This window comes from Dermochelys coriacea, chromosome 1 (assembly GCF_009764565.3).
Source record: "Dermochelys coriacea isolate rDerCor1 chromosome 1, rDerCor1.pri.v4, whole genome shotgun sequence".
NCBI classification, from domain to species: domain Eukaryota; kingdom Metazoa; phylum Chordata; order Testudines; family Dermochelyidae; genus Dermochelys; species Dermochelys coriacea.
The window spans coordinates 303,723,021-303,748,720 of NC_050068.2; positions in this window are offsets into that span (position 1 = coordinate 303,723,021).

The window sequence follows — 25,700 nt, forward strand, 5'->3', positions numbered from 1 at the left end:
TGACTAGGTTAGACCTCAGCGAAACCAATATTCCAATTGTTATTGCTGCTTGCTGTGTGCTCCACATATCTGTGAGAGTAAGGGGGAGACATTTATGGTGGGGTGGGAGGTTGAGGCAAATCACCTGGTGGCCGATTATACGCAGCCAGACACCAAGGCGATTAGAAGAGCACAGCTGAACGCCCTGCGCATCAGAGAAGCTTTGAAAACCAGTTTCATGACTGGCCAGGCTTCGGTATGACAGTTCTGTTTGTTTCTCCTTGATGAAAACCTGTCCCCTTGGTTGACTCTACTTCCCTGTAAGCCAACTGACCTCCCCCCTTCAATCACCACTTTCAGAGGCAATAAAGTCATTATTGTTTCAAAATCATGCATTCTTTATTAATTCATCACACAAATAGGGGGAAAACTCGCAAGGTAGCCCGGGAGGGAAGGGAAGCACCAGGTGGGATGGTGGATGAGGGGAGGAGGGAAGGACAAGGCCACACTACAGTTCAAAACTTATTGAATGCCAGCCTTTCATTGCTTGGGCAATCCTCTGGGGTGGAGTGGCTGGGTGCCCATAGCCTCCTCTCCCCCCACCCCGCATCTGGGCAAGGAGGATATGGAACTTGGGGAAGAGGGCAGGCAGTTATACAGGTGCTGCAGCAGTGGTCTGTGCTCCTGCTGCCTTTCCTCCACCAGATGCCTGAGCATGTCAGTTTGCTCCCCTATTAGGCTCAGCATTGTATCCTCCCTCCTCTCATTGCATTCATTTAATGCTTTCCTGGACTCTGCCATTGTTTGCCTCCATGCATTCTTCTGAGTTCTCTCAGTGTGGGAGGACTGCATGATCTCTGAGAACATGTCATCCCGAGTGCATTTTTTTTTTGGCCTTCTAATCTGCACTAGCCTCTGGGACGGAGATGATATGGGGAGCGTAGAAACAATTGCAGCTGCAGGAGGAAAAAAAGGGAGAGTAGTATTTAAAAAGATACATTTTAGAGAACAAAGGGAAGACTATTTCACACACTGAATCAAGCGATTCACATTACATAGTACATGTGCTTCACCTCCCCCGCCCCGCCACCGCGTGGCTAGTATCAGGGAAGATCCCTCTCAGCCAAATGCAAACAGCTCAGCATGAACGGACCTCCCCCACTGCGTGGCAAAGTCTTTTAGAGTACCTTCAGGAGAGCTTCATGGAGATGTACCTGGAAGATTTCCGCTCCATCCCCAGACACATTAACCGACTTTTTGAGTAGCTATACTGGCTGCGAATGCATCCCAAGTCTTCAGGGCAAATTAATCATTAAACACACTTGCTTTTAAACTCTGTATTATATTTACAAAGGTATACTCACCAGAGGTACCTTCTTCGGCTTCATGGTCCGGGAGCCCGCCTTGAGAGGGTTGGGAGGGTATTGGCTCCAGGATGATGAACAGTTCCTGGCTGCCAGGGAGAAAGGATTCTCTACTTTCCTTCTGTGCACTATCCTCTACCTCCTCCTCCTCCTCATGTTCCTTGTCCACAAAATCCTCATCCCTGTTGCATGAGACTCCCCCCTTGCAGGTGTCCATGGACAGTGGTGGGGTAGTGGTAGGCCCCCCCCCCCACCAGAATTGCATGCAGGTCATCACAGAAACGGCATGTAGGGGGCTCTGACCTGGAGCGGCCATTTGCATCCTTTGTTTTTTGGTAGGCTTGCCTCAGCTCTTTAACTTTCATGCTGCACTGCTGTGTGTCCCTGTTGTAGCCTCTGTCCATCGTGCCCTTGGAGATTTTGGCAAATATATTGGCATTTCGTCTTTTGGAATGGAGTCTGCCTGCATGGATTCATCTCCCCATATAGCAATCAGATCCAGTACCTCCCATTCAGTCCATGCTGGAACTCTTTTGCGATTCTGGGCCTCCATGGTCACCTGTGCTGAGGAGCTCTGCATGGTCACCTGTGCTGATCAGCTCGCCACGCTAGCCAAACAGGAAATGAAATTCAAAAGTTCTCAGGGCTTTTCCTGTCTACCCAGCCAGTGCATCAGAGTTGAGAGTGCTGTCCAGAGCGATCACAATGGAGCATTCTGGGATAGCTCCCAGAGGCCAATACCGTCAAACTGCGTTCACACTACCCCAAATTTGACCCAGCGAGGTCGATTTTAGTGCTAAACCCCTCATCGGGAAGAAGTACAGAAATCGATTTTAAGAGCCCTTTAAGTCGACAAAACAGGCTTGGTTGTGTGAACGGGTGCAGGGTTAAATTGACCTAACGCTGCTAAATTCGACCTAAACTCATGGTGTAGACCAAGGCTAAGTCTCCTGGTGGCTCCAGGCATTAGCCTCTCTATGCCTCTGTTCCGCATCTGGAAACAGGGATAGTTGCACTTCCCTACCTCACAGGGGTGTTGTGAGGATAAATACATTTACGCTTGTGAGTTGCTCAGATATTAAGGTGATGGGAACCATATAAGCAATTAAGATAAATAGAACAGGAGTATTTGTGGCACCTTAGAGACCAACAAATTTATTAGAGCATAAGCTTTTGTGGGCTACAGCCCACTTCATCGGATGCATAGAATGGAACATATAGTAAGAAGATATATATATATACATACAGATAAGTTGGATGTTACCATACAAACTGTGAGATGCTAATTAGTTAAGATGAGCTATTATCAGCAGGAGAAAAAAACTTTTGTATAATAATCAAGATGGCCCATTTTTAGACAGTTGACAAGAAGTTCCTGAAGATGTGAACATCATACACCTTTCCCGGCCTTCCCATGTTGATGTTGGTGAAATGTCCCTTGTGATCCACCAGTGCTTGAAGCACCATTGAAAAGTACTCCTTGTGGTTTACATACTGGCTGCCAAGGTGGTCCGGTCCCAAGATAGGGATATGCCTTTGGTCTATCGCCCCACCACAGTTATGGAACCCCATTGCAGCAAAGCCATCCATTATGGCCTGCACATTTCCCAGAGTCACTAGCCTTGATAGCAGCAGCTCAGTGACTGGGTTGGCTGCTCGGATCATAGCAGCCCCCACAGTAGATTTACCCACTCCAAATTGATTCCTGACTGATCGGTAGCTGTCTGGTGTTGAAAGCTTCCAGAGGGCTATTGCCACTTGCTTCTCAACTGTGGGGGCTGCTCTCATCTTCATATTCTTGTGCTTCAGGGCCGGGGAAAGCAAGTCACAAAGTTCCATGAAAGTGCCCTTACGCATACGAAAGTTTTGCAGCCACTGGGAATCATCCCAGACCTGCAACTCTATGCGGTCCCACTAGTACTTGTTTCCCAGGCTCAGAATCGGCATTCCATGACAGGAACCTGCCCCATTACCACCATGATGTCCAAATTGCCAGGGCCTGTGCTTTGAGAGACGTCTGTGTCCATGTCCTCATCACTATCGTGATCGCGCTGTCATCGCCTCCTCGCCTGCTTTTGCAGGTTCTGCACATATTGCAGGATAATGCGCGAGGTGTTTACAATGCTCACAACAGCAGCGGTGAGCTGAGCGGGCTCCATGCTTGCAGTGGTATGTCATCTGCAGGAAAGCAGGAGAGCAGAGTTGCAGCAGAAGTGGTGTATGACGATGGATGCCACGAGAATAGATATTTATACAGAATGACGAGAGGACCTGCGAGATGGATTCATGGCACCAGGAGAGCAGAGTGGTAGTGGAAGCAGTGGATGATGATGACAATTAGCAGTCCTACTTCACCGTCTGCTGACAGCAGTATGGCATCTGCATGGAAAAAAAGGCGCAAAACGATTGTCTGCCGTTGCTTTCACAGAGGGAGGGGGCGACTGACTACATCTACCCAAAACCACCCACAAGAATGTTTTTGCCCCATCAGGCATTGGGAGCTCAACCCAGAATTCCAGTGGGCAGCGAAGACTGCGGGAACTGTGGGTTAGCTACCCACAGTGCAACGCTCTGAAAGTCAACGCTAGCCACGGTACTGTGGATGCACTCCCCCGACTTAATGCGCTAGTGGGGACACACACAATCGACTGTATAAAACTGCTTCCTAAAAATCGACTTCTATAAATTCAATCAAATTTCGTAGTGTAGACATACCCTTAGATCTTGCAATGGTCAGGATTGCAACACCTAACATTTAAGGACCTAGAAAATCAAAAGAACAACACTGCAATCCACAAAGCCTGAGTTAGGCACCTAGGCTCACTATCCAAAGATTGGGGAGAGATTGGTGCCTTAGACTGGGATTCAGAAGCCTAAGCTAGCCCTTGGGAGATGCTGACGAGAGGGGTGTGACCTAAGCCATTCCCCTCTCCCAGAGATAGGTGCATATGTCTGGGCTGCAGGGAGTAGTCTATCTCTGCTTAGTGATCCACAAATGGGAACCTGTCTCCTGAGGTCATGCAGCACAGGCACCTAAACTGTTTCTTGGTCCTGCTTTGCTCCCCACAAAATGGATGGGGAAGGAGATACCCACCTTACAACTTTTAGCTCAAGTGGTGAAAGCACTTGCCTCAGATGTGGGAGACTCAGTTGCAATTCCCTGCTCTTTTCCAGAGAGGGAGAAAGGTTTTGAAGAGGAGTCTCCCACCTCTTAGGAGATTGCTTTAATCACTGAGTTGTGGGATATTCTGATGTGGGCCTCCCTCAAGCTCTCCTGTTGAAACTGTTCCATTGTGGCTAAATAATGAAAGAGTGCAGGAGGACTGACCCCTGAGGGACTGTGTCTCCCTCCTCCCAGATGTGTGCCCTAACCATTGGGCTACAGACTCAGAGGCAGTCTCGTTCTCTCACACTATGATTTGTCCACTGTGGATAACTTAAATAGTCACTGGGTCAGAGCCAGAGAGACATGACATGAAAAACACCTTTATTCACAGAAAAGTGCATTAAAAACTATTTTAAAAGTTATAACATTACCATATATATAAAAAAAAAAATAAAATAAAGCAAAACACATTTTAAACAAACATGAAACATGGCTCACTAAAGCATCATCATCACCAAGTTCACTCAAAATATTGTTAACAGACCAGGTCAACTGAGAAGTATTCAGGTTACAAGTCAATTTATAAAAAGTGTAATCAATCTGCAGCTGGGCCATAATCAGTGTGTAGAAAAGCCCTAGTATATGATACTGCTTTGCCCTGGCCATTTTGTTTTGGTCGGATTTCAAAACAGCTAAATTTGCCTGTTTCAGCAATAGTTAGCCAGGCAGGAAAGCAGTCAAATGCGTGCACTGTATCTCACTCCAGGAACAAACAAGGGCTTGGAGAAAACCAATCTCAAATGGCTGAAAGGCTGCTGCAAAAAAAACAAAAAAGAATCAAACAGGGGGCAATGTAGGAAAGAATGTAACACTGGGTCTGAAGCACGACAGAAGGGGCAACTGCACAGACTCTTCCAAGGTAAAATGGTGCAGAAATCAATTGGTTGCTAGGATGCCATGCACAATCCTCCACCACAAGTCACTGGAATGCTTAGGAAGAGGAAGTTTGTACAGTGTCCTCCAAGCAGGGACATAGAGTCTTCCACAGACAGAAGCATCCTCCAGGCTGTATCAGAGAGGGTGGCATAATGCCACACCTTGACACACATACCATAGAGCTGCTTCTTGGTTGTGGTTTCAAAAGGAACATTCATCAAACCCTTTCAAGACCACAATCTGCCTGGTTGCACAAGGATCTCTTCCACAGACAAGGAGACAGCTAGTGAGGAGAACACAGGATTCGCCCCTGGAAAAACAATCCCTGCAAACATTTTCTGCAAATACTGAGTAGCCTTCTGAGGCAGCATTGCCTGGAATTCAGCGAGGACTTTATCCAGAAAATGCACAGAGAGGATTCTAGTCTGAATAGCAAGAGTTGTTATGGACTTCCAGCTTGAAAACCTTGGGACAATCAGGTGGGACAGCTTAGCCAACCCAGCCTGAGTAAAGGTAGAAAACAGGCTCCTGTAGGAGAGAGCTTCAGTGGGAAAAAGTGGGTTACAAAACACCAGTTCTTCCAAGAGACATAAACTGGAAAATGCTAGTCTGGCTACACTCTTTGCAGGAGTCTCCAGGTGTTAAAAAGACCATTGTAGAATGGAGGCAAAGTTAGACTCAGTAATCGACCAAATGCCCACAAAAATAGGTGACAGCAAAGTCCATCCCCTCAGCATGATGGAGGAGACAAAAGCTAGGTACTTCCAGGCCAGTGGAGAGTCAGAGTGTAGCAAATGCTGAACAGACTCGAGACGAAATGCTGCCACCCTGCTGATTAAATCAATGAGCCCGTGGCTGCCTTCATCTAATATCAGGAACAGCAAAGCTGGGGGCATCCAGTAGTAAGTATTAAAAAAATTGTTACTGTGCCTTTGAATCTGGTCCAAAAGGCCCAAGGGAGGGCCCAGACACACAACTGGTGCCACAATATTGAGGCCACAAAGTTGTTGACAATCAAAACCTGTCCTCCCAAGGAGAGTCTAGGAAGGAGCCAGGGCCATTTCTGAAGGCAGCCTTACACCTTCTCCTTGTCCCCCTCCCAGTTCCTTAACAAATGTTGTTCAGATCCAAAATGACCCCCCCCACCCCAAACCTTAATCCCAGGGTAGCCACACTGCAATTGCTGGGGCAACAAAGGTGGATAGCTACATTGCCAAGCCCAGTAAGATCAAATTACTCTTAGCCCAGTTAATGCGGGCAGAAGATGCCTGTTAATGCACTTGTAAACAAGCACAGAGTGCCTGTACGTCACTGTCAGATGTTTTAAAGACTGAGATATCATCAGCATAGGCTGACAGATTAACTGGAAAGCATCCGCCACCCGTGGCACAGAAAGGCCAGGCAGATGGCTTCTGAGGAGGTGCAGGAATGGCTCCAAAAAAGAGCATACAACATCCCAGACAGAAGACACCCCTGACAAATGCCTCTGCGAACTGGGAAGCAGCAGCTAAGGCCCCCATTAATCTTTAAGACATTAAAAATGTTATGGTACAATAAAGAAATATATGAAGAGAACACTGGCCCAATCCCCAAAGCTTCTGATGTTTCTAAAAGAAAACTATGGTTAACTCTATCAAGGGCTTTCTCTTGCTCTTTTGAGATAAGTCCCACATTCAGATTACAATGTTTGCTAACAGTAAAAACAAAGTATCAAAAGTACAGGAGTACAATATGTTTGCTTAGGGTGTATCAAAGAATCCAGATAATCCTTCAGTCAGTTAGCTAAAGCCCTGGATAAAATCTTGTAAGCAGAACAAAGAAGAGAAAAGGTCTCCAGTTCTGTAGTTCTCCAGTTCTCACAGAGGTCCCCTTTTTTTTCATAGGGGCAGCTCTTTCTCCTGATATGCTCCACAAATGTCTGTAAAATTCCAATGGCAGCCCATCGATACCTGGGGCCTGGCCCTTAGAAATCTGCTGGACTGCAACAGAGAGTTCCTGTGGTGACAGTGAGTATCCAGGCACTGCTGTTCCTCACCAGTCAGACAGGGTAGCCCCTGGTGCAGCTCCTCCATTGCCAGCACATCACAGGCTTGAGTGAAGTACAGAGTGCTATAAAAAAGAAATAGCTGCTTTCTGGATCTCAGCAGGGTCTGTCAAATAATCTGCAGATGGTCCATAAACTTTTTCTCCAATGTGAAAAATAACTTGGGGAGTGTCAATTTCATGAAGTTGAGTAAAATGGGCCTGAACCAGGGCTCCTTGCACCTTCTCTTCCAAGAAGCCCCTCAGTTAAGGTTTGGTGAATCTGTACTGTGGGAAATGCTGAGTATCAGATGTTTTAGAAATGTGTGCCAAGTAATGGAAAATAACAGTACAAGAGGCGGGGCTGCGGGTGGCAAGTTGAAGGACTAAAGTTTGGCTGAACTAAGAACTAATGAGATAAGCAGCACCTGAGAGTCTTTACCACCACAAGATAATGGAACCCAAAGATAAGAATGATGAGAACATTGGGTGATAAACAACAGAAAAGGAATAAACAAGTGCTGTATATATATTGCTGTGGGAAGGGAAATAAAGTGCTTTTTACCAGCAACTGTGTCAGTTGTCCTGTAAGCCAGCCTGCTAGCAGCAACAAATGGCGATCCCGACGTGATAGAATTCTGTGAATTTGATACCACGGACAGAGGAAGAAATAGCAGGGACCGCCGCTGCCGGTGTCCTCTGTTCAGGTGAGGGACCGGGACGCCCAAGAGGCGGGGGAGCTCCCACTGAAAGGTGAGTGGCGGGGAATATCTCTCATAATGGGAGTGGCAGCATCAGCAGATGAGCAGGCCGTGTTTAAGGTCTTAAGCAATCTGCTTAATAACCAGGGAGAAAAATTTTCCCCAGAAGCTCTGCAAAAATTGCTTTGGGGGGGAAAACGACGGGGTTTCCTGGTTAATGCAAAGAATGTGTTTGACTCCTCGGTGTGGAAAACAGTGGGGGAAGACCTGTGGGACTTTGTGGGGGTCGGAAATAAAGAAGCTGCTGCCTTGAGCCCTATCTGGCGGACTGTTCATCGAGCCGTTACCACCGCAGCGGCTCAGGCAGGGGCGCGTATTGCATTACGCGAGGCATTAGAATCATCAGCGAAAGGGGCCTTCATGGTAGGAGCGAAAGACTTTTTTGGTAAAACAACGCCTATGATTCCTTTGGCGCCGTTGGACCCCAGTGAGGTACCGTTGCCCTTGAAGGATGACGACTCAGATCGGGGTGAACCGATGGCCGTGGATCAGCCTGTGTCGGGGGAATTGTCATCGGGCAATCCAGAGAACCCATTACAAGGGGGGTCAGGATTGCCGCCCGCGGTTGTGCCACCAGCCCCTCCCCGACACGTTCGGATTACTGACTTGCCTAAAACTGGAGAGTTTGATAACTTGACGCAGGACAAGATAATTCAGTGGTTATATAAGGAAGGTATTGCAGCTCAACAGATGATGGATGAGCTGGATAGAAAGGAAAACAGACCGCAAGGATCGTCACGATCGCATTTGCTGCAACAGCGTCAAGAGCACAGCATACCTGACCCCTCACGTTTGCCCCATATTTGTAGGTTGTGTGGGTATTATGGTTGTACGGAGCACCTCACTCCCGAGGGAGAGTTGCGACCGACAGCAGAGGAAGAATATCGCAAAATTTATGCCCCCGCTACGCAACTGGTTCAACCAAAAGTGAAACCTCCGCCACCTACGTGTTCTTCAATTGGACGAGGGCAAGAAGAACGGGGGACGGGGGTGATTTGGAGGGATGGGGGGGGAAGAGTGGGATCTCCTGACCCAATTAAGTGCTGGCATGGATTGATAAAGGATGCTATAATTGAAGGGGAATTTTTGGATGCCATGCCGGCTACTTTCCCGGTATCGGTATCAAGGGAGGGGGTTAAATCTTGGGTGCCGTTAGACTGGAAATTGATGAGGGAGCTCAGAAAGCTATTGTGGCGTATGGCTTCAAAAATCCGTATGTACAAGCATTATTAGAACAAATATTCTCGGGGCAAGCGATGTGTCCCTTTGACGCCCAGAAATTTGCAGATATGTTGTTAACACCTACACAGAGATTATTATGGAAGGATTCATGGAGAAAAAAGGCTGAGCACGCGGCAGTGCTTAATTTAGATAGACCCCGGGACGACCTTCTCCAGGTAGCATCAATAGACATGTTGTTGGGACAGGGGCGATTTGAAGAGCCTCAGCTACAGGCGCGATTGGTACCCCAAATATTACAACAGTCTCAGCTTCTAGCATTGGAGGCATTCAAAGAGCTCCCTGATTTGGGCACCCCTTCACCTCCCTATTTAAAAGTCACGCAGGGAGTGGGCGAATCTTTTGCCCTCTTTTTGGACCACCTGAGGACGGCATTGGATAGGGCCCCTAATTTAACACCAGACGCCAGATCAGCATTGGGGGTAGATTTAGCCCTTCAAAATGCTAACCCCACGTGTAAGAAGATTTTGGTGACCTTACCAAAATCAGCCTCCCTTGTCGACATGATTGAAGCCTGCGCTCGTGCCCCCTTGGTGGAGGAGGAGGATAAGGCAAAGATTCATGCACGCGCCTTGACGGTAGCCTTGAATACCTCCAAGTCGAATTGGCGTAGAGGAAGGGAGGGGGCGTGTTATTAGTGTGGAAAGATGGGTCATTTAAAATGGGATTGCCCCAAGAAAAGAGGTCAGACTAAAGCCCCTTTTTGTATTTGGGACTTCGGATCACTGACTGCACCGTACGCCCCCAGCAGTTGAAAATCTCTCCTCATGTGCGCACACTGTATGATGCACAGAAACTGCTAGGTGAACTGCAATGGCTTCGCCCCCTTTGTGGCATCACAAATCAGGATATAATTCCTCTTCTTCCCTTATTAGAAGGGGGGAGAGCCCCTGGAGATAAATGACAACTGTCGGTACTACAGAAGCAAGCATTACAACGAATAGGACAGAAGGTGGGGGAGGGTTATTCCGGGAGATATCGGGAAAACTTACCCTTCGTGGTAGCGGTCTTTAGCCTAGATGCAGTATTGGAAGCGCTATTATTTCAGTGGGATATAAGGGATAAAGACCCCCTAGTCGGTTTGGAATGGATATTTCCACCGTGTAAAAATGTGCGTACGGTAACTTCCAGAATTGAAGCAATAGCCATGCTAATAGTGCAAGCGCGGAAAAGAGTAACTGTAATGACAGGAATTGATCCGCATCAGATTTTGTTGCCATATCCTGTTTATTTCCAGAATGAGGATGTGGGTTATCGATATTGTTATAGTGTTATTGCTTGGGTTACAGGGGGGACTCCTTGTACCCCTACACGTGCGAATGACGTATAACCTATGGGAACGTCTAGCATTGATAGCCAATGTCACACACTTTTGTTTGTCTGATTCTGTGGCAGCCGGGGAACTACTGGGCACTTGTCTTGTTGCCATATGTCATCATCCCGAAGAAATTGGCAGTCACACCATGCTTGCAGCTTATGCCAATTTGTCTTCACAGTATTCGAATATGGCAAATTGGGGCCCCGCCAATTACTCCTTGCCCCCTGGGGTCCTATCTTTACATACCCCGTACCCAGCCGGGGCAGATAATGTAACGTGTGCGCGAGTGGTTAATTGCACACGCGCAAAAGTACCCAGGGACTGCCAAACCGTAAGTGCCCCCCTTTTGAATTGTACTAATGCAGTTAATGTTTCTTTTAATTATGGACATATTATTTTGCCGTCTGGTTGGTTTTTTACCTGCGGCGAATGAACCTTTAGTTATATTCCTGCCAATCTAAGTCATAATACCTTGTGCTGTCTTAGCCGAATGACTCTTTTGTTGCCCGGAAAGAATCAGCAGCGAAATCGGCAAAGCACGGCCCTGCAAAATACGTGTTCCGCTGATGTTACCTTATATAGTCACTCAGAATATTTGGCTTTGCTGAATGCTGTTGCAGGCATTCCTGGCTTTGCAACTAATTACACGGTGCAAACTTTGAATGCATTAGCTTGTTTTGCTGTTAAAGCGCTTAATGCTATATTACAGGCAATTGCTCTTTTAAGTATGGAACAACAGGAATTAAGAGATGCCATTTTAGATAATCGAGCTGCGATTGATTTTCTATTGCTTAAGCATCCCTGGTGTTGCTATTATGGAAAATGCTTTTAATTTAGAGAAATTAGTGTGTTGGAGTATTAAACAGTTTAATCTAATTTTTGAAATATTAACTGAGTTATCAATCGATGTAGATAGCATTTGCCATGCAGTTTTATATAATAGTGCTGCGAGTGAATTTTTGTTATTAGCACATGGACACGGATGTGAAGATTTTGAGGGTATGTGTTGTGTTAATTTGTCAGATCACTCTCACTCTGTTCATGAGTTACTTGCAAAATTAGAACAAAATATGAATAACATCATTATAGCACACTCTTTTAGTAATTGGTATCTGTATTGGTATAATTTGTTTGTGTGGTCCATATATAGTTCAATGTATGCGTTGGGGAATGTCACGGATGATTCAAGCTGCTTTTAAACAAAAAGGGGGAGATGTGGGAAATGCTGAGTATCAGATGTTTTAGAAATGTGTGCCAAGTAATGGAAAATAACAGTACAAGAGGCGGGGCTGCGGGTGGCAAGTTGAAGGACTAAACTTTGGCTGAACTAAGGACTAATGAGATAAGCAGCACCTGAGAGTCTTTACCTCCACAAGATAATGGAACCCAAAGATAAGAATGATGAGAACATTGGGTGATAAACAACAGAAAAGGAATAAACAAGTGCTGTATATATATTGCTGTGGGAAGGGAAATAAAGTGCTTTTTACCAGCAACTGTGTCAGTTGTCCTGTAAGCCAGCCTGCTAGCAGCAACACTATACCAGGCTTTCCACATCAAGTTTTGCTAGAAAGGCCCAAGATGTCTTGTTCCATGGTACTCATTGCCTGATGCATGGACTGTGCAGCAGCCTGTGTATACTGCTGGCAGAACAGTTGAATCTGGACTTTTCTGACATCCCACCATTATCTCAGGGATTCATACAGGGGTCAGTGCTGCTGCTAATGTTCCCAAAACATAGCGACATCTGCGGAAAATTCAAGTCCTGTAATAATTTTGTATTAAAGTACCAGTGGAAAACACAGGTGGGAAGAGGGAGAGACACACTGACAGAGACATAAGGATGATCTGAGAAGTGAGTGGGAGACATGGAAGACCAAACAAACATATTCACATTAGTCTTCATGGTATAAAAGTGATCCAAGCTAGACCCTGAGTCCTTGTTGGGAGTAGCCTTCAATCAAGGGTACTGCATGACAGTAAGGTGAGAGAACCTCTAAATATCTATTAGCCCAAAGGTCTGCAGAAGAAATGCAGTTCCCTGTCTTCTCATGATTCCTCTCTAATATATCATCTACAGTGCAATTGAAAACCCCTCCCAGGACAATAGCAGAATCAGGGTCATAGCCAAGCATGGCCCGGGCAAGTGTCTGCAGAAAGGAGACATGATCTCACCTCAGTAAAAAGATTAAAAATAATACTGCCAATATGTGTCTCTACCTGGAGGAGCCAGCCAGCACAATCTCCTTCACAGAGAGGATCTTTCAACCCCCGTCCCTACTCCCCAAGAAAAGAGAACAGCCACCCGAGCAGTGACATTGGAGCCATGGCTCAAGAAAGCTTCTCCTTCCCATTCCTTCAACCAGTTCCTCTAGTTATCAGGTCTGAGTGCGTTTCTTGAAGAGGACAACATCCGCCATTTTGTCTGAGAAATTCAAAGTGTTGCGTCCCTTTATGACCATCCCAACATCCATTAATATTGAGAGAGCCAGAGATGAGGAGCACCTTAGAGACTAGAAAGAGACAGCCAAGCCAGCAGAGAGAAACAATGGAAAGTGGAAGTACATTGAACAAAATGAATCATGGGAGACCTATATATCCTGAACAATCCCCACATGCTTCCTCGCCTTCTTCAATAACTCTGGGAACTATAGAACCACCACCTGCTTTCTCCCAGAGCTGCTCAGTAACTCCTGGGAATTCCCTGTTTTTAAGCCCTTAAGCCACCCTTGACATGACTGACAGGTCTGGAGGGGCAGGGCCAGCCTTGCCTATGGAAATTCTTTAGCCCCTTCATCACCTGTGTGGGGTTTATACACCCCATCACACTTGTATTTTTCTATGTTAAATGGTTTAAACTAGAAATGGCCTGAGAAGGCAATGTTCAGATCCAGACTAAATTTGAGCTAAGGTTCATGGCCAAATCTTGGATCCAGTTAAGGTTTAGAGTACATGGTGCTAAAATCTGGAGCACCATTCTGCTGAGATTTTGGCCCCAAATGGCAAAACATATATATCAGCTGATGTGAGATTTCCACCATCCCGAATCATCAAAACCCCATGAGATCAGCTGTGTTCACAACATTTTAGCTGTGTCTAAAATGGAATGAGAAAATACTGGTAGACAACTTACTGGTAGAGCAAAATCAGAGGTGTATGATCAGATCTGGGAAACCAGATCTAACCACCACATTATTCTGAAATCTGAAGGATTTTAGATTGAAGATTCTGTTTTTGGCCTGTCCCTAGTTTAAAGAAGTCTTAAAGTATCATTGTTGTGTATATTGTCAATTATGTAACAAAAGTAATGGATTAGCAGAGTTAAGTGTTGGTAGGATTTCTTTAGGGATGAGTGTCAAAGGCCCAATTCTATTTCAGCTACACAGAAGCAATTCCCCTTGACTTCACTGTGGTTTGTACCCATGGATTGAGGACAAGAGTGGGCAAAAGGGTTTTGTAGGGCACACTATGATAGGGTGACCAGACAGCAAGTGTGAAAAATCGGGACAGGGAGTGAGGGAGGTAATAGTAGTAATAGGAGCCTATAAAAGAAAAAGACCCCCAAATTGGGACTGTCCCTATATAATTGGGACATCTAGTCACCCTACACTGTGAAATTGGTTCTCAGGCCTTTCTAAGCTAAGGCTGACTCAACTGTCACATAACAGATGATTGCCAAACCCACTATTATGCTCACCTGTATCTGAGACTAGAACTGAGCCAATGTTTCCATTATAAGGACTGGGACACAAATACTCATTAGTGATGCACGTATTTATTACTCTTGCACCGGAGAATGAACTTTTGCAAAACCTTGTGCTTGTGTAACATATATTGTGACGGGGCAAGGCCAGATGTCTATAGAAAAGTAGTCTTATTCGGATCCGGGAAGTGGGTGGGCAAAGCCCGTCCACCGCTAAAGGATCCCCCCATCCTAAAAGGGGGATCCACAGGACCTAGACACCCAAAAAATTCCAGGGGACAACTAATGAGATAACAGGGACAGGAGTGCGGTCAAAGGGTCAAATGAAGGGAACTGGACGGGGACACCGAGCAGAGAACCCCGGACAGCGCCCACTGCTCCTCAAAGGCGTCAAGGGAGTCAGAGGATGCCGCCCAGAGGAACTCTGCCCTGATACGTGAACGGACCGAGGATCGGAAATAGGCCCCACAGTCACAGGAGACTCCATCGGCCAACCTCCTCACTCTGGTTTTATAGATGGCCATTTTAGCTAGGGCCAGGAGGAGGTTGACCAGGAGATCCCGTGACTTTGTGGGGCCACGGATAGGGAGTGCATAAATGAGAAGGTGAGAGGAGAAGTGCAACCAAAACCGTAATAAAATATTGGTGAGGAGCCGCAAAAGGGGCAGGTGTCTGGGATTGAAGTGAACCGCGCCAAGTACACGCCCGTGCTCACGGCTCCATGAAGGAGCCGCCAACTGACATCCCCGGCGGGCCTTGGGACTAAAGTGGAATATAGGCTGGCCCACTGGGGCTCCTCACCCTCCAAAGGTGGCAGGAGGTCCCGCCATTTTGTATCAGGGTGGGACACGAGGGTGAAGGCATGAAGGGTATGGAGCACGAGCGTGTAGAGATGTTTTCTTGGCGCGGTTTGAAAGCAGACCGGCTGCATCTCGTGCAGCCGGCTTCTAGTGAAGGGGTGAAGGGGTCAGTTGGGTCCACGGGGCAGGGGTCCAAATAAAAGGTCCGGCGGGCCTGGGGTAGCAAGTGGGCAGGGTGTGTCCTCGTGCAGGACCCGGTCAAGATGAACCTGAGCAGCGGGTGGCAAAGCGGCCTTCACCTCCTGAACTATGCGCCGGGGAGTACAAGGTCTGGAAAGCCCCATGCGCTGAGCGAGCGTCAGGGGATCCAGCCAGTCTCCCCGGTCATAGTCCAGGAGGTCTCCGACTCTTGTGACCTCTGCCAGGATCAACTTCTGGCGCACCGAGCGGGACTCCACCACCTGCACACGGAGCTGGGGGTTGTGTAGCAGGGGCTCCGCGAGGAGATCTGCCCCCTCGGTGGCCGCCACGGACCTGGTCGTTGAAAAGAGTTTCCAGGTCCGGAGGAGGTCCTGGTAGAAGACCGGCAGCCCAGAGAGGTCTCACGGAAGACCTCTCGGATGGAGATAAAAGAGCTGCTGGTCCTATCGGAGCCCTCGGAAGCGGCGCAGGAAGGCGTGCACCAGTATGCTCCACGCCGGACTACCTGCACCATAAAGGGTCTGGAGGGTCTGGAGGCGGAAGACATGGACCTGAGTAAGCAGACATTTTAGGCCCTGCCCTCCCTCCTCCAGAGGTAGATGGAGAACCCCTGCAGGGACCCAGTGCAGTCCTGACCAAAAGAACTCCAGAATCGATGTCCAGAGGTTGGCCAGGAAAGCTGGGGCCGGGACCAGGGTGTTGAGCTGGTACCAGAGCATGGAAAGGACTAGTTGATTAAGCACTAGCGCTCTCCCTCGAAGGGAGAGGCACTGGAGTAGTCCTGTCCATTTCTGGAGCCGCTCTATCACCCCACCCTCTAAATTCTGCCAGTTCTCCGGCAGAGAGGGATGCGTGGCAGAAAGGTAAACACCCAGAAAGAGCAGCGGACCCGTGCTCCACCAGATGGCCTGAAGCGCGGGTGGGAGGGAGCTCGCCTGCCGCCAGTCCCCTACCACCAAGCCAGAGCTCTTGACCCAGTTGACCCGCGCAGAGGAGGCTGCCGAATAGATGGCCTGGCAAGCCTCCACCCACGCCAAGTCGCCCGGGTCCTGGACCACGAGGAGCACGTCATCAGCGTACGCCGACAGGACCAGCCGCAGCTCCGGCTCCCGCAGCACCAACCCTGTCAACTGCCTTCGGAGGAGACAGAGGAAGGGCTCGATCGCCAGAGCGTACAGCTGGCCTGAGAGGGGGCATCCCTGCCATACTCCTCGCCCGAAGTTGACCGGTTCGGTCAGGGTGCAGTTGAGCCTGACCAGACACTCTGCGGAAGTGTACAGCACCCGGAGAAAATTCACAAACCTGGGTCCGAAGCCAAACGCCTGTAGAGTGCTCAGGAGATACCCATGATCCACCCTGTCGAACGCCTTCTCCTGATCTAAGGACAGGAGGGCGAACGACAGACCATCCTTACACCCAAGTTCCAATAGGTCCCGGACCAGATATAGGTTGTCGAAGATGCTGCGGCCCGGGACAGCGTAGGTCTGGTCTGGGTGGACCACGTCCGCCAGCACGGACCCTAGCCGCAGTGAGATGGCTTTTGCCACGACTTTGTAGTCCGTGCTGAGGAGCGAGACGGGACGCCAATTTCATAAATCGCGGAGGTCCCCCTTCTTCGGCAATAAGGCCAGCACGGCTCACCTGCACGAAAGAGGGAGGACCCCGCTTTGCAAAGACTCGGCCGAGATGGTGACTAGGTCTGGGCCCAGGACGTCCCAGAACACCCGATAGAACTCCACGGTCAGCCCGTCCATGCCCGGAGATTTATTGGTGGGCATGTGATGGAGGGCTTCCGAGAACTTGGCCAGAGTGAGAGGCAGCTCTAGCCGGTCTCGGTCGCCCACGCTGACCGTCGGGAGCTCCTCCCACAGCACTCTGCAAGCATTAGGATCGGTCGGATCCGGGGAGAATAGGCTTGCGTAGAAGGCTCTCGCCCTCCCGCACATCTCCACCGGATCCGTGAGGGGGGTGCCATCTTCTGCCAGTAGGCAGATGATATGTTTCTTAGCCCCCCTCTTTTTCTCCAGGGCGTAGAAGAAGCGGGAGCCGCAATCCATCTCCCGAAGGAGACGGATGCGGGATCGAACAAAGGCACCCCGGGCCCGATGGTCCTCGAGGGTCCGGAGCTCCTCCTGCTTCTCCCGACATGCTCCGCAGAGGGGTGGATCCTCGGGGCTGGCAGCCAAACGCCTCTCCACTCTAAGACCTCCCGTTCCAACTGCTCTATCACCGCATCCCTCCGTCGGCTGGCGACCCGGGTGTAGTCACAGCAGAAGAGCCAGGCGCGCACCTTCCCTAAGTCCCACCACCGCCGCGCCGAGGGAAAGGCACGCCGCTGCCCTCGCCAGGCCAGCCAGAACTCCCGGAAGGACGCCACGAAGCCCGCATCCTCCAGCAAGCTGTTGTTAAAATGCCAATAGGCTGGCCCTGGCCTCTTCGCGCAGAGGGAGGCTGTCACGGTGGCTATATGATGGTCAGAAAATGGGGCCGGCCGGATGCTGGAGGAGTGGGCTCGTGAAAGATGAAAGCGTCATAAATAAATGCGGTCCAACCGGGAGTGGCGCGACCGATGGGCCTCCACCCGGACAAAGGTGAACGTGGTAGTGTCATCCGGGTGGTGGTCGCGCCAGACGTCCACCAGGGAGTGGTGTTCAACTATCTTCTGGAGGACGGCGACGGCGACCGGGCTCTGCTCGGTCCCCGAGCGGTCCCGCTCCTCAAGGGTGATGTTAAAGTCCCCTCCCAGGACCAGGCACTCATGAGGATCCAAGGTGCCGAGGAAGGCGGATGCCTGCTGATAGAATTGCAGCCGCTCTGGGCTCGCTGCTGGGGCATAGATGTTGACGAGGTTGACTACGAGCCCCTCCATGCAGACCCGGAGGTGCAGCAGGTGACCCGGCATAACCTCGGTGACCCCCAGCACCTCGGGCCATAGGTCGGGGGAGAACAGGGTCGCCACTCCAGCCGTAGGAAATCTGAGGTGGCTAAAGTAGACCCTGTCCCCCCAGTCCAGCCGCCAGCTGTCTTCGGCGGTCAGATCGGTATGGGTCTCCTGCAGGAAAACCACAGAGTACCTCCCCTCTCGAAGGAAGGAGAGCACCTGGGACCTGCGGAGACCCATCCTACAGCCACGGGTGTTCAATGTTGCGATGGTAAAGGGTGCTATGAGGAGGGCTGGGGGGGATCCTCGCCGGCAGGCATGCTCATGGCTCCCGGCAGGCCGCGCAGCAGTCTGTGACCCATCCCGTAGGTGAGTAAGGAGTCACGGAAGTGGCGGACCCGCTGGTAGGCCGCGGCGCCCTGCCTCCCGGTCCTTTTACCCTCCCCCATGAGGGCTCTTGTGGCCCGGAGGATTTGATTAAAGTCCCCCCATCGCTGGAGGGCAAGCTGGACTTTGTTGCAGGAGCCACGGACGTCTTCTAGAAACTCCCGCAACTCCTCTCACAGCGCATGGGGGGCTGGGGTTATGGTCTGGTTACCCCCCGAGGGGCCCTTGGTACAGCCCCGTGGCCCACCGAGACGGGCAGACAGGGTGCGGATCCCCGACGGGGCTCCTGATGGGTTGACCTGAATGCTGGGGCGATAGGGGGCAGTGGAGGGAGGATAGCAGCCCCTGGTGGGTCAAGACGGGTAAACACAAAGGCCACTCCCTGGGAGTCATCTGTTGGAAAGGGGAAGGAGACAGTCCCAGGGGTGGCAATAATATCTCGGGAGGTGGGCGGGATAAGGGCAGGGGCAGGGTTAGAGGTGAGAGTCTGGGTCGGGAGAGGGCTCTCACTGATGCCGGGCGCAAGCTCTCTGGTGGATTTGGCAGCCACGGCATCAGGAGGTGGACTTTCTTCTGCAGGGTCCTCTCCCGGGAAGGAGGTCGAATGCTCCTCACCAGCGGAGGATGCCCCTGGTGGCTCAGGTTCCAGCCGCGTGGCACTGGCCGTCGCCTCAACTGGCTCGGCGGCTCTCAGCGGGGTGCCCTTTGCAGCCGGGTTGATGGAGGAGTCCAGGGGCTCCTCGGAGGTGGGAGCAGAAGCAACGGTTAGGGGGAGGGAACATGGGGAAAGGGGGGCTGGAGTGAAGTCGCCCAGATCGAGGCCCGCTGGCATAGGATCGTCCTCCCCCTGGGTGACCGGGGTCAGACCCAGGGCCTCAATCTCTTCATATATAGACGGGAAATTGTTTTCCGCTACCCCGGGATTCTCCCCGCCGGCACCTGACGTGACGGTTGCTTCGGGGCACACTGGGGTTTCAGATGGTGCCTCGGGGGTCTTGGAGGGGAGGGACTCTCATGGAGGGGAGATACTGCCTTCCAGTACTGCCACGTCTTCCCCAGCCGTCTCTGGTGGATGGAACACACCTGTGAGTAGAGCGGAAGGCTCGGCATCAGTGCCCCCCTTCCTGGTCTTCCGGGGGGCCTCCACATCAGATGGGAGGAGCGGAGCTCGAGCCTTCCACTTGCCCCGCTTCCCCTGGACTAGGGCCCAGCCCTCCATGGCACCATCCAGGGGCTGGCTAGCAGAGGTTGTGTCAGGGGGCAGAGGCGATGGCTCAGGGACTTGAGGGGGTAACGGTGGGACAGCACAAGGGAGGGAAGATTCCCCTTGGGGCGGGCCCTCTCCCATGCTTGGCGGTGTCCCTGCCGCACCCTCCTCCACAGGCCTCGCCAGATTGCGAACAGCGGGGGCGGGGTTCTCCTGCTCGTCTGGGCATAGTTGGGGAGGTGCCCCTTGGGCCCGAGCGGGAGCAATGGTGGACTGGGAAGGAGGAGGGGTGGTTTCGGGCGCCGGGCAGCCAGGGGTGTCGGCGATGACGGGGCCGGTGCCCTGCTGGGGGTCGAGGGTCCCGGATGCCCCTCCTTCCCGGGCCAGGGGGCAGTCCCTCCGGATGTGCCCCATTGCCCAGCAGAGGTAGCACTGGGCCTCCCCCGTGGAATAATGCACCCAGTAACGGGCCCCCTGGTAGGGGACTAGGAAGGACCCCTCCAGTGCCTCTCCGTCACGCACCGCCGGCGGCAGTTCAAGCTGCACTTGCCGGCGGAACGAGAGGACGTGACGGAGGGCGGGGTCTTTGCAGCCCAACGGGAGAGGGCTGATGACAGAGATGGGCTTCCCCAAGGTAGAAAGGGCGGGTAACAGGGCGGCATTAGGGAGAAAGGGAGGGACGGAGGTTAGGACCAGGCGGACGCCCAGGTCCTCTAGCGGCTCTAAGGGGACAAAAACGCCCCCTACCGCCAGGCCCTTCTCCACCGCCTCCTGGGCGGCGGCCTTCGATGTTAAGAAGAAGACGACCTTGCCATACATTTTGGAGGCCGCCACAATGGCCGTGGGCCCCACCACCCTCGCCAACGCCCGCACATAGGTCTCCACGTGGGGTGAGGCGGGCACCAGGAGGCAACAAACGCCATGCTTCCTGGTCATGGTGGGAAAGGGGCCCCGGCCGCTATAGATGTAGTGGAGGCGGTGGGCTGGAGAAATGACGTAGCGGCAGGTGGGGGGGGGGGCTGCCGCCACCTGGGCGTATGCTCTGGGGACCGGGGGAGGGACACCTGCAGAGCTGGTGGAGGGAACAGTGGGGAGGGGCGCCCGAACTGGAGATGGGGCCGGGGCATTCGGGGCAGCCCTCGCCATGGAGGGCCTGGTCTTTTTAGCGGGGCCCTTCCCCTTCTTCTTCCCCTGGCCCTTCCCGCCGGCTGGGGGGACTCCCCCCGAATCTGAGGGGGTGAGAGACGTGGCAGCAGTAGAGGTCACCCCGGTGCCCGTCGCTGCTGGTGCCCCAGCGGGGGCGGTGGCAAATGGTTCGGCAGCGGAGGTAGAAGCTTGGGGCGTGTCAGAGGGGTAGGCGGGGGAGGGGGAGCTCGGGCTGCTGGAGGGGTCTCACCCGTCTCATCCCCCACCATCATGAGCAAGGAGGAAAGGAGGGACACCAAAAGGAGGAGGGGAGAGGGGAAGCAGGTCGACCACTCCTCCCCGCTAGGCTGCAGGCAGGGGAGGAGGGCGCCAAAAGGGGTGGGCTGGACGGGGGGCAATCAGGGGTTAGGGGTCAGTCACCGACACAAGGTGGAATTCCGGCTCCTCTTGGTGCACTACGGGAGGGGGGGATACAACAACATTGAGAGTGCAGTGAAGAGGGTTGCAACTAAAATGGGGAATTGCACAAGCGCATGGGAGGGGGCATGGGCACACGGAGCGAGGGCCTAAGCGGTCTGGGGGTAGAACAGGGAAACCAAGGGGCTAGCTTCAGAGGCTGGGGCGGGGCAAACAAACAAAGGCTGCAGAAGGAAATGGGCGGGGCAGGCAAACAAACTGAAGCTAGTAAGGGGGGCTGGAGCAAAAGAGGAGGCAAAGCAAGTGGCAAATGGGGCAGGTAGTAAAGGGCAAAGCTGGGGGTTAGGCAGTCCGGGGGGGGGCACATGTGCCCATATGCACTTGCACAAGTCTTTTTTAGCTGGCTGCTGCTTCTGGCCCAAAGGGTGGAAATAGGGCGTGGCAAGCCAAGCAAGCAGCTGAGTCCAGAGGCAGGAGCTGAGGCAGATGGTATACAGCCAGTGGGGGTGGTGGAGGGGGCAGCGGTGGTGGTAATAGTGGTGGGGGTTGGGGGGACACACAGATGGATCGGGGGGCAGCTCCACGCCACACCCCCTGTGTCCCTACAAACACAGTCAAAACCCCCACCACAAGAGCACAGTTTGAAAATTACTCAGTCTTAGGGCCCCCTCCACGGTGGTCTGCAAAGTCTCTAGGTGCTGCCCCACTGGCAGATGATCCTCTTCTTCTCCTCCTTGGGCTTCAGCAGCTCCAGGCAGCGGCCTCTGCAACAGCAGCAGCTCCAGGAACTCCAGGTAGTAGTCCAGGCAGGCAGAATGGACCCCTCTCAGGTGGTGGTGGTGGTGGTATCCACAACAGCAGTGGCTGGGGTCCCTCACTCCTCCTCTCTGGGGAGTAGGCTAGCAGCCCCCTCCCCACCCCAGGGCTGCAGTTGGAGCAGTAGCAGCACCCAAGAGTGGGGGGTCCAGCAACCAGGTAGCAGAGAACAGGGTGGGGGGTGTCTGGCCCAGCCAGGGGAGCAATTGGAGCAGCAGGGAGAGCTTAGGGCCTAGCAGCAGCAGGAGTAGCAGCTTCCCACCTCCCTCCAAGCTAGAAGGCTATGGGAGAGTCGTGGGAGGGAGAGAGGTTAGCTCCAGGCTAAACAAATCCCTGGTACCAGGATCAGTGAAATGGCAGCTGTTCCAAGTCAATTAAGACACCTGGGGCCAATTAAGAACTTTCCAGAAGGCAGGGAGAATGCTATGTTGATTGGGGCACCTGAGCCAATCAGGGGCTGGCTGAAACTAGTTCAAAGCCTCCCAGCCAGTCAGGTGGATGTGCATGTCAGGAGCTGTGGGAAGAAGTTGCGTGGTTGGAGAGGCTGAGTAGTACACACCATATCAGGCAAAAGGAAGGAGACCCTTAGGTAAGGGTGAAGTGGAGCTTGAGGAAGTGAGGGCTGCTGTGGGGGAAGTAGCCCAGGGATTTGTACATGTTGTGTTTCTAAAAGGTCAACTACCATAGCTGATACTATTAGGGTCCCTGGGCTGGAGCCTGGAGTAGAAGGTGGGCCTGGGCTCTCCCTCCCTCCCCCACCTTTGCTCTCTGTTTAATCACTGAGACTGGGAGACAACAGAGACTGTGCAAGGAAGGATAACTTCTCCTCACCTCCCTTGCTGGATTATGATGAAAATGGCTCAGTAGACTGTGATCCTTATCGCTAGAGAAAGAAGGGTTACGTGGAGGGTCACAGTGAGCCTCTGAGGCTAGCGAAATCTGCCAGGAAATGTGGGACCCACGGAGGCAAGGACAGAGCTTTGTCACAATATTTATTTATCCTTTTGCAGGCATATTATCTAACTATTGTTTTTATGATTCAGATCATGGACTATTAATTCAAGCAGTAAAATAAGCAGTCATTTCTTGTTGCCATAGCAAAAGGAACCCCAAAAATAGTTGCTGGAGAAACCATTTTGAGGATATACACAATCTATAACTTTTGATATATGACTTTAAGACCACAATGGTACAAAATGTAACCATATCCTGCCTGGCTTTATATGTCTGAGACTGACGAAACCTTACTTATAAATAAAAAAGACAGCTGTTCCTACTGAGTGTGGAGAGACAGCTTTTACACCTATAAAACATTATTTATTTATCTATCTAATAAAAACACCTCTTTCTGTGGAGTGGAGAAATAGTTTGGGGAAAAAAGGATTCATGTCATAACTGGAGGAATGGGGAACAATCATCATGTTGATAACTGTTGCTATATTAGCCTAAGTAAAACATTGTGCTGCTGTAGCTTACATTGTGTCACATTTTAATAATTGGTAGTCCATATTTCCAAATGTGAGTTAAAGCCCATAGGCTAAATTCACCTTGCTGGTGCAGGGTGTGTTTTCACCTGCACCCCTCTATGATTTATCCCTGGAGGAGGGCAGATGTTTATACTGCAGCCCTCCCTGGTTGTTTATCAGGGAAAAGCACCTTTCTTTTGCAACAGAGGCTTTCCAGGTAGTATACTGAATAAGTGTATCTCCTAGGGGACCCTTCTCCCTAGCCAGTGGCACCTTCTTTTTAGATTGCAAAGGTCAGCTGTAGGCAGTGGGAGGAGTAGGACTTGTACTGATACAGTGGAGGAGGGGAATCTACAGTTTGGGGCCTGCTGGCAGAAGCTGGGACTGATTTTATTCCTCTAGATATGTTTAAAAATGCTGAATTATTTCACTTAGAAAACCGGTTTCTCCATATATGCATCTGTAAGCAGGATTTTTAGTAGGCTGAATTATGGTGCATGTGCAGATTTGTCGACCTAAGATTCCATAAGTACAGTCTGGAACAGCTCCAAATTGTGTCAATGAGCAATGGATTAAAAATTCCCCAGGTACAGTGTATGAAGTGACATGACTGGCCTGAATGGTTCCGTTAAAGCTGTTTTGGTTTATTGTGTCAGTGATCCACAGATAATAGGTCTCTGGGGGACTTCTGAATCAGGTCTTTCAATTCATGCTGCAGTAAGGCTGTTCTGAACTGATGCAGTAAGGCTGCTCTGAATTGCCAAATCTAGGCAAACTTTGGCATACCTTGAAGCATGTTGAAATATTTTGAAATAGTGTCACATAGATGTCTAATGCCTGTATAATGACGTGAAAGGAGAAACACTTAAAAAGCTGCAATAATTTTCAACATTACCCCTTAACAGTTCTGGATTTTTAAATTTTTTTTTGAGAACTTGACAGCCAATCTGAACAGTAGCTGCAGTGACAAAAAAAAAAGTATAGTTTTACATATTTTTAAAGCCTTACAATATCCTCACAACATTGTGCCAGCCTTCAGGATCTCTGCAGACATGTAATGTATTATACAACCATGCACTATTCTCATTCTCTTACAATACTGGACAAAAGCTTGAATTAAGAGGTATTCATTCTGAATTTCCAAGCTTTGAAAGGCAAACTCTTAATTTTAAGGTCACCTTAAACTAGTGAATCATCAGAGCTTTCTGAATTTTAAATGACTATTTCACTTATTGATGTATCTTATGTCATTTGAAACAAATGGAAAAAGGCCAACATTAACTGACCCAGTTTAATGTAATAATGGGGCCTGCATCTGTGGGTTATGCTGGCAGAAGCTGGGACTGATTTTATTCCTCTAGATATGTTTAAAAATGCTGAATTATTTCACTTAGAAAACTGATTTCTCCACATATGCATCTGTAAGCAAGATTTTATTTACCCTTTTGCAGGCATAAAGAAAGCAGGGGAAACATAGCTTGCGAAACCAACAAATTCTCTTAGTAATGGAACTTGGTACCTCTGCCACTGAAGAATATTTGAGAGAAAACTTTTATCTTTGTCAGCCCTAGCATTCACCAAAATTACACAGAAGATAATATTGTTATGGAAAAGTTTCCTCTTTCATGTTTGAGTTCTGTTCAATTCTTATGAAGGACAAAATCAATGAAAATTGAATTATTCAAAATTTATATATTAAAACAAATATATGTATTGCCTACAATAGCCTCGTACGTTTTCTTAAACTCAGCTTCATTGTGAATAAACCTTGGGATTATGAAGATAGTAAGTGTCAGATCTTGCTCTTTGGGGGAAAAAAAAAGATTTGTTTAGAAATGTAAATTTCAGCATATTGCTGCATGCTTCCACAAAGGTGGATCTCAGTGCACAGATCTAGCAGTGAGAACATTTGGTCTATTGGCAGATGATCAGTGTGATGGGGACTACTTGG